This window comes from Vanessa cardui, chromosome 16 (genome assembly GCF_905220365.1).
Source record: "Vanessa cardui chromosome 16, ilVanCard2.1, whole genome shotgun sequence".
Classification (NCBI taxonomy): Eukaryota; Metazoa; Arthropoda; class Insecta; order Lepidoptera; family Nymphalidae; genus Vanessa; species Vanessa cardui.
The window spans coordinates 3,160,217-3,173,697 of NC_061138.1; the positions used below are offsets into that span (position 1 = coordinate 3,160,217).

Consider the following 13,481-nt stretch of genomic DNA (forward strand, 5'->3'; position numbering starts at 1 on the left):
TGGGCATATTTCCCGAGGGCACTATAAGCACAATATGAGAACGCAGGGATTCATCCTAACGAATGCACTTCAAGAGCTACGCGCAATCAAACGTGCTATGGTTTCGAAGAAAACCACTCAAAGACAACCTTATAAGAAGCTTATATGATGAATATTTCGCGAAAAAAGACGAAGAGAAAAATAATCATTAACGTTATATTCAGTGAAATAGAGAACGTATTATTTTTTTCCAATTTTATGTACGGAGTGGAAATATAAAGCATATATTTCTTGTAATCAAGATTCTAGACTCTACAATTGCTACACCAGCCTACGCACGTATACAATCATTGCGGAAAATATTTTAAATAGTTACAAATATTAATATACGTATCTACTACCACATACCTATTCTAATCAAAATGACCGACATATTCCTAAAATATATAAATTTATGGACGAATTAATATCGGATTCCCGTTATCGTATTAATTAATTACGTACGTCCTGAAAGCTCAAAAAGATGTGTGTTTTTGTTAGTAACTTTAGATATTTTCTACAAATTCGTCATTTTCTATTGAACACGCGATTTATAAATATTAAAAAAAAATCATAATGTAATTTGACTAGTACTGGATATTTCGGTACAAAAACAATATATATTATACCGAATCGTTGGAACGGATACGATCGAATTGTTGGAACGTCTCAGGTTCAGATATCAATACTTAAAATATAATGCAAAAAAAGATTGTAAATTAAAATAATCGTATTGGAAAAATGTCATGTTTATTCATTACTCTCGAGTTAAATAAAACCTACTCGTACGTTACGAGTGAATTAAGAGGTCAAGAGCGGAGTTCCAGATTAACGTAGATTTTTAAAAAGAGCGTTTATTTTTGGTTTCATAAAATTTAAAAAGAAATAACTGCTATATTTGTATAGAAACTACAGTCGGCGTAAAAACAAAATTAGTTATGTGTATATTAAAAAAAATAGCGATAAATAATAAATGTAATAAACTTTAAAATTATATTATAATTATTGCAATCAATTACAATTAATTAGTTTATAAATTAATTTATTTGCGGTTACATGAAGAGCGATATGAAAAAGCCACAGCTTAATAAAATGATAGCCTAGTTAATGCAGTATCTTCACAGAGGACGTTGACATAAAAAATATATTTCATTCTATCCCTTTCACTCATACATCCATACTCTTCCGTAAATCGAAATCAAAGCTCGTCGGGAATCAAGCGCTCTGAAGTTGATACAATATCATGAAGTGAGCTGCGAATCGGGGAACGTTCGGAACACATTTTCGTGAACTTCACTCATAACCGACTAAAAAAGTTTTTAAATTTTAGGTAAAATTAATTACGGATGTTATTGATTTCATTTGCTTAGATAATTTTGTGACGAAAAAGTATAAATCAAATAATTCATCACTTCGCATTTACAAATATTTAAGGTTCGTTTTCATAGAAATGACAGCTTTCAAACATGAAGTCACTTTGAGCCGAGTAAACGTTTTCAACAATCAGTGAATACTTTGCAATCTCGTATGTGCGGAACGTACCTGCATATGGCGGACGCTCAGTTTGTGTTTATGTCAATAAAAAACTGATTTTCGTTTGCGCGGGTGAGGATTTATTAAAATTTATAAAAGATTATGTGCAAGTGGAATCTGTGAATTGTGTGTATTTTTTGTGATAATGTTTTACGTAACTGGACTCAAAAGCAACTTCATATCTTCATTGGACTTATAAGGGTATGTATTTTGTATGTTTCTTTATATGTTTAAGGAATGACTGAAAAGTTTAAGGGTTAGGGATTAGGTAGGTACGCTTAGATTGTTCCCTGACTTTTGGGTGTCAATACTTTGTGAATACAACGAGTAAAGCAGAGATATTAGTCTTAGACCGATTGACCCTTTTCTCGTAGGTTATCAGACAGATGATAACTTTTTGCATATTATTGATGTCGTTATTGCAAAAATGCACAAGATCTCAACGTATTTCAAACATAAAAACAAAACACTACCTCTAGTTAGGATACCCTTGAAATGTAATTGTTTGTTATTAGTATTTAGCGTGAAAAACCATTTCGTATTTTCTTCGATAATTTCTGTCACCTAGACTATAAAAGATTTAAAATACTCTTTTATGATTCAAATTAAGTGAAATAGGCGTTTTTTATTCTAGTTCATATTAAATTTATAGTATATATAACAATATAAGGGTATGTTTTAAAAAATAATTATTTAATAAATTTGAATGTAATATTTATAAAACACAAATCACACTATTCGGTGGATTCCCACACAAGTAATGCATAGTAGTAATTCACAATTGTTTAATGAAACAGCTGTCAGTATTTCCAAATGAGTACTTAACTATGAAAACAAACAATGATAGGTTTTTTATTTATACAAGAAGTCTAATACAGAACACTGGTATGTTTATGATTGGCCACATGTGTATCATGTCTTTATACTATGATTCATGTGCCATGTGTGGCCAGTGATTTATGATTACCTAGTTTTAATTTTGAATTTCAAATATGGAATCCATTCAGGATATGGTGATTATTCAAATGAGAGATGGCATTTTTCAGTGATGTATCACACAACTCTGATGTATAACTTCAACACAGTTTTGACATTGTATTATGTTTTTTGTGATAACTTTTGTAAGAAAAATATGATATCCAAAATGTGTTTGAAGGCAGTTTATTCTAAATATGTCTTAACTAAACATTACAGATTAGTGTGATGTTCTTACTTAAAATAATTGTGCCAACATATATATATCTACTATGATAGGTTTAAATATTATGTGAGTGAATCTAAAAAATATATATGTATGAAATGATTAATGTTTTAATTGTTTTCGCAACAGGAAGTGATAAATTGTTGATAATTTCTATTAATATAATTTAATTATTTTATGACAGGATGTAGATTACTTATTATCCTATATTCAAAGTTGCTCTTTATTAAAACACTATTAAAATGAAATAATTGATTTATGAATGTCAAATTTTATGCTAGATTGTTTTGTTAACAGTACTTAGTGTTTTAATTTTCTGTTTCAGTTGGATGAAAATGGTTTAGATTCAGTTTAAATATATTACCTACTCATACTAACTAACTAAGTGAAGATTGTAAATTATTTCACGGTATGTAAATATTATTTGTTACATTCTATTTATATATTTATAATACTGGTTGCACTGGTTATTGATTATATCATTATTATGTTATTTACAATAAATAATGCCTTTCTATTTAGACTTTCAATATTCTCCAAGCAGTTATAAAAAAACTGATTCCGAGTTCCAACTAATCATTTGTCATGTATAGTAAACATGGAGAAATCACATTTGTATATTGTTTGAATTTTTGAAAGGAATATCCTAAAAATGATGTTGCATTGTAATTTTAATGTATTGCGTACAGTTATGGTGGAGAGAAACTATTTTTTTATAATACTATACCACCTGTATCTCTGTTCTGTACTATAATTTAAATCATAAAATAAACTTATTCAAGAAATAAGCGAACAATTAGAATTAACTTCTATCGCTGTTTTTTTTTTAATTTCCCCAGTAAATACAACTTTGTGTTTGTTTTACTACTTAGTTTCATTGAAATGCTCCTGTAAGAATTTAAGCACCTAAGCACCTGTAATACTAAAAAAGCAAAAGTACAGGTAGTGCCTGCTTTTTTGGTATTACATGGAAGAATTTCATATTTCATATTAATATAAATGAATGAATCAAATAATTTTTCATATCATATTTCTTAATTTTTTATTATATTATATATATTTATTAAATGTTTATATTGTTGAAAAAAAAAAAAAACTTCAATGTATATATTTTTTATTACTTTCTAGTCGTATTTTTTTCGTGTTTCCATAAAAGTAAATGTAGAAACATACTAACTTACATTTAATTCTTAAATATATAATATTCGTCGACTTTTAACTTTTGTTGCTTCATCACAAGACGAATATCTATGCCCGACTATGTGTTTAAATATCAAATTTAATATGTTTGATTAAAGTTTACGATGAATGTCTGTTCGTGTTAACTTAATCACGAACGGTGATTGAATCCACGATAGTTCCCGGCGAAGCCTGTCGTAGTGATCACGTTGTTAATCAGTCATTACTTCTATACGTAATAACAGAATACATCCCATTATAAGTTATAAAAGTGTTTATAAAATCAACCTGACTTAATAGGCTATTTCACAATGCGAAAAATAAATTGTGAATTACTGTAATCAGTGTATATTATGAGTTTAAAAATGGTTATTTACTAACGAAAGTTGAAAATAATACTTAATTTATTCAAAAATCCATAAACAAAAATGCATTTTTTCTAACGTTTGTCACGTGACACAAAACGATCCTGATTGGCCGAGCTTATGATGAAGTCACTTTCTTGTTAAACTTGCTTTTCTACTATATACACCACAGATTAAAATACAGGAAAGTGACGTCACCGACCCCATTGCAGCGCCATATTGTCCAAGTAGCGTTTTTGCGCGTTATTTAAAAATGGGATTTTTAATACGATATTTTTCGGCAAATATGTACTAGAAATAAAAAAAATCAATTGTTACTGGGTTCCTTAACTTCTACTAAATAATATAAAATTGATTTTAAAAACCAGTCAAGTAGCCTATTCTTAGTATTCAAAGAGGTCTATCTGTTTTTGAGACATTAAAAACACACACACGACAAACAATTAACCAATTCCCCTTCGACCGGAAAGGTAACTTGTTAACGTGTTGAAATTATTTTTGTTTACTATCAGTTGTTGCACGCGACTATGCTCGCGTTTAAACGTTGGGTTCGGCAAGTGTTGGGCATAAAAAAGTAACTTTCCTTGGAGTTCAAGCTTGCTGCTTACTTAATTCCATCCAATTCGGTTCAGTGGGATGTGAAAAAGTAGGCAGGCAGACAGAGTTACTTTCGCATTTATAATTATTAGTATAGACTACAAGCTAAGAGACAAACATAAGAGAAACATATATTTTTGGTGAATATTTAGGAGCTTTCAAGACAACACTCGTCAATATCTTCTGTTGCTTTTTGTGTGATGGTGAGTTTATAAAGTTACTTAATTATATACCCGTTAGTGTACTGCTTTCGCATAGTAGATGCAACGTATATAAAACGTTACTATAGACTATACCAATAGCAAAAGTATTAGAGATAAATAAACAACACTGACCTTGAATTTACATGACTATTGGTCGAGATGTTAAATGTAATCTGTGGTATTCATTATGGTATTGCAAAACGTTTTTTTTTTACTTTGGGTTTAATTTGTGCCAAGAGGAAATAGATTATTTCGCCTCGTAAAATGTTTCACGGATGTTATCGGAGCTTTCAATGTCAGATTAGAACGTTTGTGTACAAATAGTTTAATGGAAAACTAGTGTGTTATAAATAGCAAATCATCATATTAGCAAATCAATTTTTAAAAGCCGGCAACGCACCTTCAAGTCCCCTGGTGTTGCAGATGTCGATGGGCGGTGGTAGTCACTTTCCATCAGATGAGCCTCCTGCTCGTTTGCCACCTATCACATAAACAAAATAAAAATCGCATGTTATGTTTAAATCTATGGTTCATTCTTACTGCTTCACTCAGAACCATTGGAATCCTAACTAATATCTTATAATTAGGCCGTCGTCCCCTCTCCTAACACAAGTGATAAGCTTAAAAGAAGGTTTAAATAGGAATATTAATAATTCCTTAATATATTTGGGCCATTGCTACTAATTTAAAAATAATAATTACGAAATAAGTTTTTCTTAAAGAAAATAACGTAGTCTATCGATTGAACACCCCCCTCCCCTTCCTTTGCACGCAGCAAAATCATGAGTGGAAACTATACTCGTTTACAATACACAGGCATATGTAATTATTTTTATTGATATACTTATGTAAAGGTTTATTAATAGTACAACTACTGATTGCTTCGAAACAACATTCAACCTTTGACATTTCCAAAGCATTAAACTTTATTTACATGGAAGAAAATACTTCATACGAAATATTGAAACGGTGTCGGAGGTCGGAAATATAAAGTAATGCCCTCACTATACTCATGCCGTCAGTTTTATACGATTTCTCTCTACCTCTCGTCTTATCAAATAAATGGTGAATAAATCTGTTTGTGTAAATTATGGAGTAAGTATGTAATATTTTACGGTTTCGCATTATTTTCCGATTCGATTATGGGCAATTCTAACAAAACTTTTTTTGTTAGAATTGCCCACTATACATTTGTTGTAGACGTTATATAACTGACTTGACTGACTAAACTGTATACTTCATATTTTCAGCGCGCTGAGCCGCTGGGCTCAGCTAGTCTATTTCTATGCCAATCCACTAAACCGCACTATATGAATTGGCGGATGAGCAAATAGGCCAAATGGTGGTAAGTAATCACCATCGTCCAAAGCCATTGGCGCTATAAAAATTGTTCATCATGTATTATACCTTACGTTGCCAATGCGCCACCAATCTTGAGAACTAAGGTGTTATGTCCGTCACTCACCCTTCAAACTGTTACACAAAAACACTGTAGTATTTCTGTTTAGCGGTAAAATCTATATTATACTATTATAAATGTGAAAGTAAGTCTGTCTGTATGTATGCCGCTCTTTCACGATCAAACCAATGAATCGAAGTAAACCTTTACTTTAAGGAAGGACATACGCTTCGATTTTTGTCTAACACATGACAGCTAAATCCCTGAAAAGCAAGCGAATCCGCGGGCGACAACTAGTATCTCATATATGAGTCGGAAACCTACCAGAAAACCAGCGCTACCCACTCCGTCTCTTCGGGGGGCATCACGGGATCGTTTGCGTGCTAGCGTGACTATTCTAAAATAATAACTAGATAAATGTACATAAGAAAAACAAGGTAATACATTATTTAAATATTGTTAAATCTTTATAACTCGAATCTTGTTAACTGTTTAACTAGTTTCTAACTTAATTATAGCCGATATGGCGTAGTGGTTTGAACGTGTGGATTGGACGTGTGAGTTGCGGATTCAAGTCCAGGCCAGCACTAAATTTTTAATCGGAATTTATTACGGTTTATAATGTTATTAATTATGGCTTATGTTTTCGATGTATTAATATGCTTAATTTTATCAGTTATTTTTATTGAAATCGTCATTAGATCTTTTTTTAACTGTTTATAATATCAGTGAAAAATAAAAAATAGAAAAGATATCTTGCTTAAATGTGATACATACGTAATTGCAACTCATGATAAAAGCCACTTCCCAATACAAATCTATGATGTACATTGTACAAGCTTATACGTGCGATTTTTTAAATAATAAGATAGTATCAGTTATTCAACCGCCAAATAATAGTACTCAGTTTTGTTGTGTTCCGGTTTGAAGGGTGAGTGAGCCAGTGTAACTACAGGTACAAGAGACATAACATCTTAGTTCCCAATGTTGGTAGCACATTGACGATGTAAAGAATAGTTAAATATTAACTTACAGCGTCATTGTCTATAGGTGATGGTGACCACTTACCATCAGGTGGCCTATATGCTCGTCCACCAAATAATACCATAAAAAAATCTCCTTTCTCTGTAATCAATATCTAGTCTAATACTAAATATCTGGTAATATTTATAATACTTTCATTCGAAATTCAAGGTCTAAAATCAATTTATTTATACCCTATTCCAATCTAAGAATTAATTAAGATAAACAAACCTTCGATTAACATATTCCATTTGATTTGTTATTAGCTCCGATATATTATAAACATCAACTATAAACACTTCTTGGTTAATATACATATCTTTTATATAAAGAAGCTATTCCACTTAACTACTTTTATATCTTTAATACTTTTCCCAAATGACAACTTCGCCTACATTCGAAATTCTACTTTTAAAGAACACTTAATTAATACTTTGTCTTATCAAGTTAATTGAATATCGGGAGTTGTTTATTTGTATTTAATCCTATGGTTAGTCCATGCATAAAAAGTTTTAAATTAGAACGTCGTAATGTTTTCTTTTTAAAAATCAAATGGGTTATTGTAATATAGGTATAAGTATTTTAAAGTAAATAGGGAACTGACATACGTACAGACTTTATAATACTATTAACTTTGATTAAATGAAGTCGACTAATTAAACCGATGGTTCAATAATGTGTTTTAGTGATGGAAACTGAATTAGAAAGAGATCGATATATCGTACCCTAGAGATAAAAAATCCACTCCCATGCTGTATAAACAAACCGGTCTGTCACTTAATTGCAACAAGAAACTATTAAATTTAACTAAGCTGCAAAATTCCCATCAGAGGAACTATGTACATAATAAACGGAAGCCAGCTTAATAAGCTCCCGAGTAATTGGGTTAAAGTACGTTGTGCGGGGCACTCTACGCTGGTGCAACACAATGGAGGCATTACGCGATCATATTTTAGATTTTGTGTTTAAATGTCACCTTATAGTGTAAACAGTGCCTAATGTAAGTTTTGTTATAACAAACTTTTTGTTATAAGATCAGTTTTTTAATAAATACCTAAAGTTAAATAACTTCAATAAGCAATGTTAACAGCTGGTGGAAAACGCTGAAGCAAAAAAAAAAAATATCTGAATATTCTCGTCTTATGTCAAATTACTTTTTATTCCAATTGCTGTCGAAACGCTTGATCCTTGAATTAGTGGTGCAAAAAGCTTCATCCAAAGTATAACACCTCGCCTCATTGCCTCCACTGGTGACAGGAGGGCTGATTCGTTTTTTGCCCAGAGGATCGGAATTGCGATTCAACGGGGAAATGCTGCTAGCATAATTGCCACTATTTCACGTGGTCAAGATTTATACAGTTACTAGTTTTCGTTCATATTTGTATATATTTAAGCATCTACCTTTTGACTTCCAAGCAGGACATATTAATGTAAATAATTGTACTAACTAACATGACTTTTTGTTTTTTAAATGTTGAAAAAGAGTAACTACTGCGTTTCTTGCCGGTTCTTCTCGGTAAAATCTACTTTCAGAACCAGTGGTAGCTTCACTTAATTGTAAAATGACAATTCAAATATGCTTGTAAAAGCCTACTTGAATAAAGTTAATTTTTATTTGATTTGATGTAATGTTCATAATTTTTATGTTAATAAATACCCGACATAAAATGGGACCAAACGGGGAGGTAGCCCAAGCATAAAAAGATTTTTCCAAATCAGTTTATAAATGACAGACACAATAGTCTGTCTATCTAACAAACAATAACAAAATATACAACTGAATTGATAATCTCCCTTTTTTTTAAAGATGCTTTATATAAATTTTATATTTATTTTAGTTTTATAGGCTATGGTTCTTTTAGCCAGTTTTAATATCGGTGTGATAATATATGATGCAGGTAATCTTAAAGTATTGCTGATTTTTTTTTACATTGCTATTTAACCCCGATCTCAGTCTGACAGCTGTTCTTGTTTTTTTTTTTTAATTTTGACAGCTGTAACAATGAAGTTTAATTGGATATTTGTAGTCAGTTATGATAAAAAATATATCAGGTCGAAGGATTGGAGGTATTAAAAAAATCAAATAAATGTAAGAAATTTTGACGCATGGTTTTACTACCAAACTAGCTGTGCCCGCGACTTCGTGCGCGTTTTAATTTAACAAAATAGTTTTGTTGTTACACCAGCTTTCTGTCAGGTAATCTCCCAGCATAATCGGGACAGCCGTTCCAGAGGTTAGCCAGGACAAAAAGACAGACAGACGGACAAAAAATTATAAATAATGTTATTTTGTTATATGTACCGTCTTAGAAAATATCATACCCATGCATTTACATAGTTCAAATCAGTTATTTTAATATTACAGACACTCAATTTTATGGTATGTAGGTGTATAAATTAAATTATTAAATAATATATGATTTTAATTATTTTCTATTTTTATTTTAATAAAAATGTAATAAGCGTATACACTTTATAAAACTACCTAGTTATTACAATTAATCTTGCGTTATAATCATTTTTTTCTGCTTAAATTTCAAGTATAAGTACTTAATTAATATGCTTTGTTTTGATTGTAAAATATTGATGTAAAACATTAGGTAAAGTTTTTCAAAGTATTCCTGTGTATTCGGCGATAGGCATTGATTTAAATCAATATATTTTTTCTAAATACATAATTTTAATTAACTTCAATTGATTAATTAGAAACTACACATTCGGTAGATTGGAATATCTTGTAACTTGTAAGTCTATAAACTATTAATTCTTTACCTAAGAGTAGGTATTTAATATTTGAAATTGGAACAAAATCTCTCTTTCGCTCTAATTATCACGAAGGTCGAATTTACGTTACAATAAAGCCATAAAGGCAAGTATAAATAACAATAAATATAATTGTACTGTTTTCTCGGAAGTCACTTAGCGATTGACGATTATATTATAACTAAAGATTTTAGGTACACGAAACGTCTAACTTATGGAAGTGGCAAGGATCCATTCCAACCCAAAAAGACTTAAGCTCATTCCAGGATTTTATAAAAAAAGTTTTATATCTTTGGAGTGATTTATTACGAGCCAATAAAATTATTAATTACTAAGACTAAGAATTTTGGCGAGATTTAAAAGAACTTTGGGCTTGATGTTTTAAATATTTCATTTCAAGGATTATTAGGTTCTCGTGAATTATTATAATTATTAATTAATTGTACGACTGTTAAATAGTATGATAATTTTACACAAAGAAAATACGTATTTGTGTTGAAGCATCGCGTGAATTAATAATAATTTTGCGTCCCAGGTGTACATAAATATATGAAAATTCTCAGATAACATTACACAGACGGTGTTTACTGAGTTCAATGACTACGTTTGACAAATAAATAATATGGCAATAGTCTAACAAAATCTAAATTGCTAATAATCAAAGTAAGTATAATAGAGTTGCGCAAAAGTACTGTTCTTTTATATTATATTACATGCGGCAGCTATGTAAATAAACGAGCCATATCGTAACTAATCGATATTAAATACTTATACATCAGATACTGAGATTGTTTGCTACGATATCATATATTTATGATCTATTTATTTAAACACTTTAACAAATATTTTAGCAATATCTTTAGATGAGTTTTTATTTAAATTAATATTTATTGAACCTATCAAATAGATGTAGTATTTTGTACATTTAAACTCGAAGATTTTAATAAAAATGACCTTAATTTTTTTGTAGTAGTTAAATGGGACCAAACGGGAAGAATATCCTTTTTATGCGGTATTAAATATTTAAAAAAACGAAAATGACTACCTACGTACTTCGGTTTTTGTGATTCGGTGTCATTTTTTTTTTATTGTCTTGTCCCTTAATAAAGCATCTATGCTTATTATCGAATGACTCAAATGGAAAGATTCAATCATTGCCTTATATCTTGAAGAAACGGACAATTTGTATTTTTTTTTATGTATATTACTTGCATTTGTACACACACAATAGATATATGTACAATTATATAAATTGAACAGATTTTTTGTAAACGTATTGGCTCTCAATTTTTTTGAGTCTGTATATCTGTATATATGTAAGCTTATGTATTTTGTAATTACATTAGTCATCGTATCGAATAAATTTTTTTACATATCAATTTCGTTGTAATGTAACCAAGAATTAATATTATCCTTGTTACAATTTTATGATATGCTTGAGCGTATTATGTACGCCGTAGTTTCCAATTATATTAAATAGCTCATCAAGTGTAACTCATCTCGTCTGTACGATGCTGTCAAGGTTGCGAGTTCCTTGTACAATCTTTCGGTTGTTTTATTAAGCAAATGTGTATCGTTTAATGGAACATAACGTGTATTAATATATTCAAATATTAATAAACTTTAACGTACTCTTTAATTTTTTTATGTACGAAATTAAATTATAAGTCACCGAAATCAAATATAAATAATATTAAAAAAATCAATAATATTGTTACGAGTTTGTTTGGAATTGAATGCTGCAGAATTGATTTATTTGCAATATAGATTTGAACGATATTTTCTTCCTCAATAGAGTAAATTTAAACTATTTATGCGTTTGTATGAAATACCTATTGAATGCTGTGTTTAGAAAATACTCCGGTTGTCGATTATGTAAAATTTAACGTAAATTTCACTGCATATTAAATACTGAATAAAATTTTATAGTTTTGTATTAATATAAGTAAGTCTTTAATTCGATATTTAATAATAATTATATATATATATATATATATATATATATATATATATAGGCTAATAATAATTATATATATAGGCTAATGTTGATATGGATCGAAAAACAGGCTTATTTTACGTTTTGTCTTTAAGCTTCAATTTACATTTATAAAATTTGTGACGTGTTTGAAACAAACAACATCTTAAGTCCTTTATATAACAATGTTCTAGCAGTTTAAACCAACAGCATAAGACTAACTTCAATGTTTATATGCACTGTTATACTGAAAATAATTCTATGCGCTTAGCTTAAAACGGTATAAACTCGTAATAAACAAACTTACTCATTCAATATCTCGAATGTATTTTTTGGTCATATTATATGTATATACATTATGTACATTGAATACCCGATCGTCTGTTATAATAAATATATTTTACGTGTATTTTTTTTGTCTAAGAAATGACAGATAATGGCAACTTATCTTTTTTTTTACTTTTGTTCTGGCGCTATCACTCATTTATGTCTGTGGTGTACCAATCATTGACGATAATTTAACCATTTCTTAAGTTATTTACGTCAACAAAGCAACTGGAATTTGCGAGACGACTTTCTTCAAAACTAGTGAAGTATCGAATTTGCTGATTGAACACTTCATCTCGTTGGACCATTTGTCAAAATAATATATATACTATATACTAACTGAATAAAATGCAAGCATGATTGCGCACTGTTTCTCACGGATGTCAATTTACAAATTGTAACATTACAGTTTACGCTATGTAATGCTCAGTTATTCTCAAAACAAAACAAAACAACAACAGCCTGTAAATTCCCACTGCTGGGCTAAAGGCCTCTTCCCCCTTTGAGGAGAAGTGGAACATATTCCACCACGCTGTTCCAATGCGGGTAGGTGGAATGCACATGTGGCAGAATTTCTATGAAATTTGTCATATACGGGTTTCCTCACGATGTTTTCCTTCACCGCTGAGAACGAGATGAATTATAAAGACAAATTAGGCAGATGAAACAGCGGTGCTTGCCTGGGTTTGAACCCGCAATCATCGGTTAAGATGCACGCGTTCTAACCACTGGGCCATCTCGACTCAGTTATTCTCACATTTGTAATATGTGTAATACAAAACAATACTCGAATCTAAACTGTTACATTACAGGCAAATGCTCCCGTCTAGGGACCGCTCTTAGTAGTTGTTGTATTTCGATAAACACATAACAAAATATCATACATTTCAGTAGGGCC

General features: G+C 30.3%; 1 protein-coding gene across 6 annotated transcripts in view; it reads left to right on the top strand.

Moving 5' to 3' along the window:
- The first annotated feature begins 1,380 nt into the window (after positions 1-1,380).
- The window catches only part of LOC124536407 (tyrosine-protein phosphatase Lar), a 386,387-nt gene continuing 374,286 nt past the window's right edge, over positions 1,381-13,481 (top strand). For 3 of the 6 annotated variants that reach the window (XM_047112943.1, XM_047112941.1, XM_047112942.1), the window contains exon 1: positions 1,383-1,752. The gene's annotated coding sequence lies outside the window, so the exon portion shown is untranslated. Of the gene's footprint in view, positions 1,753-13,481 lie in introns of all 6 variants that reach the window. The other 3 variants (XM_047112939.1, XM_047112940.1, XM_047112944.1) reach the window with 2 other exon arrangements.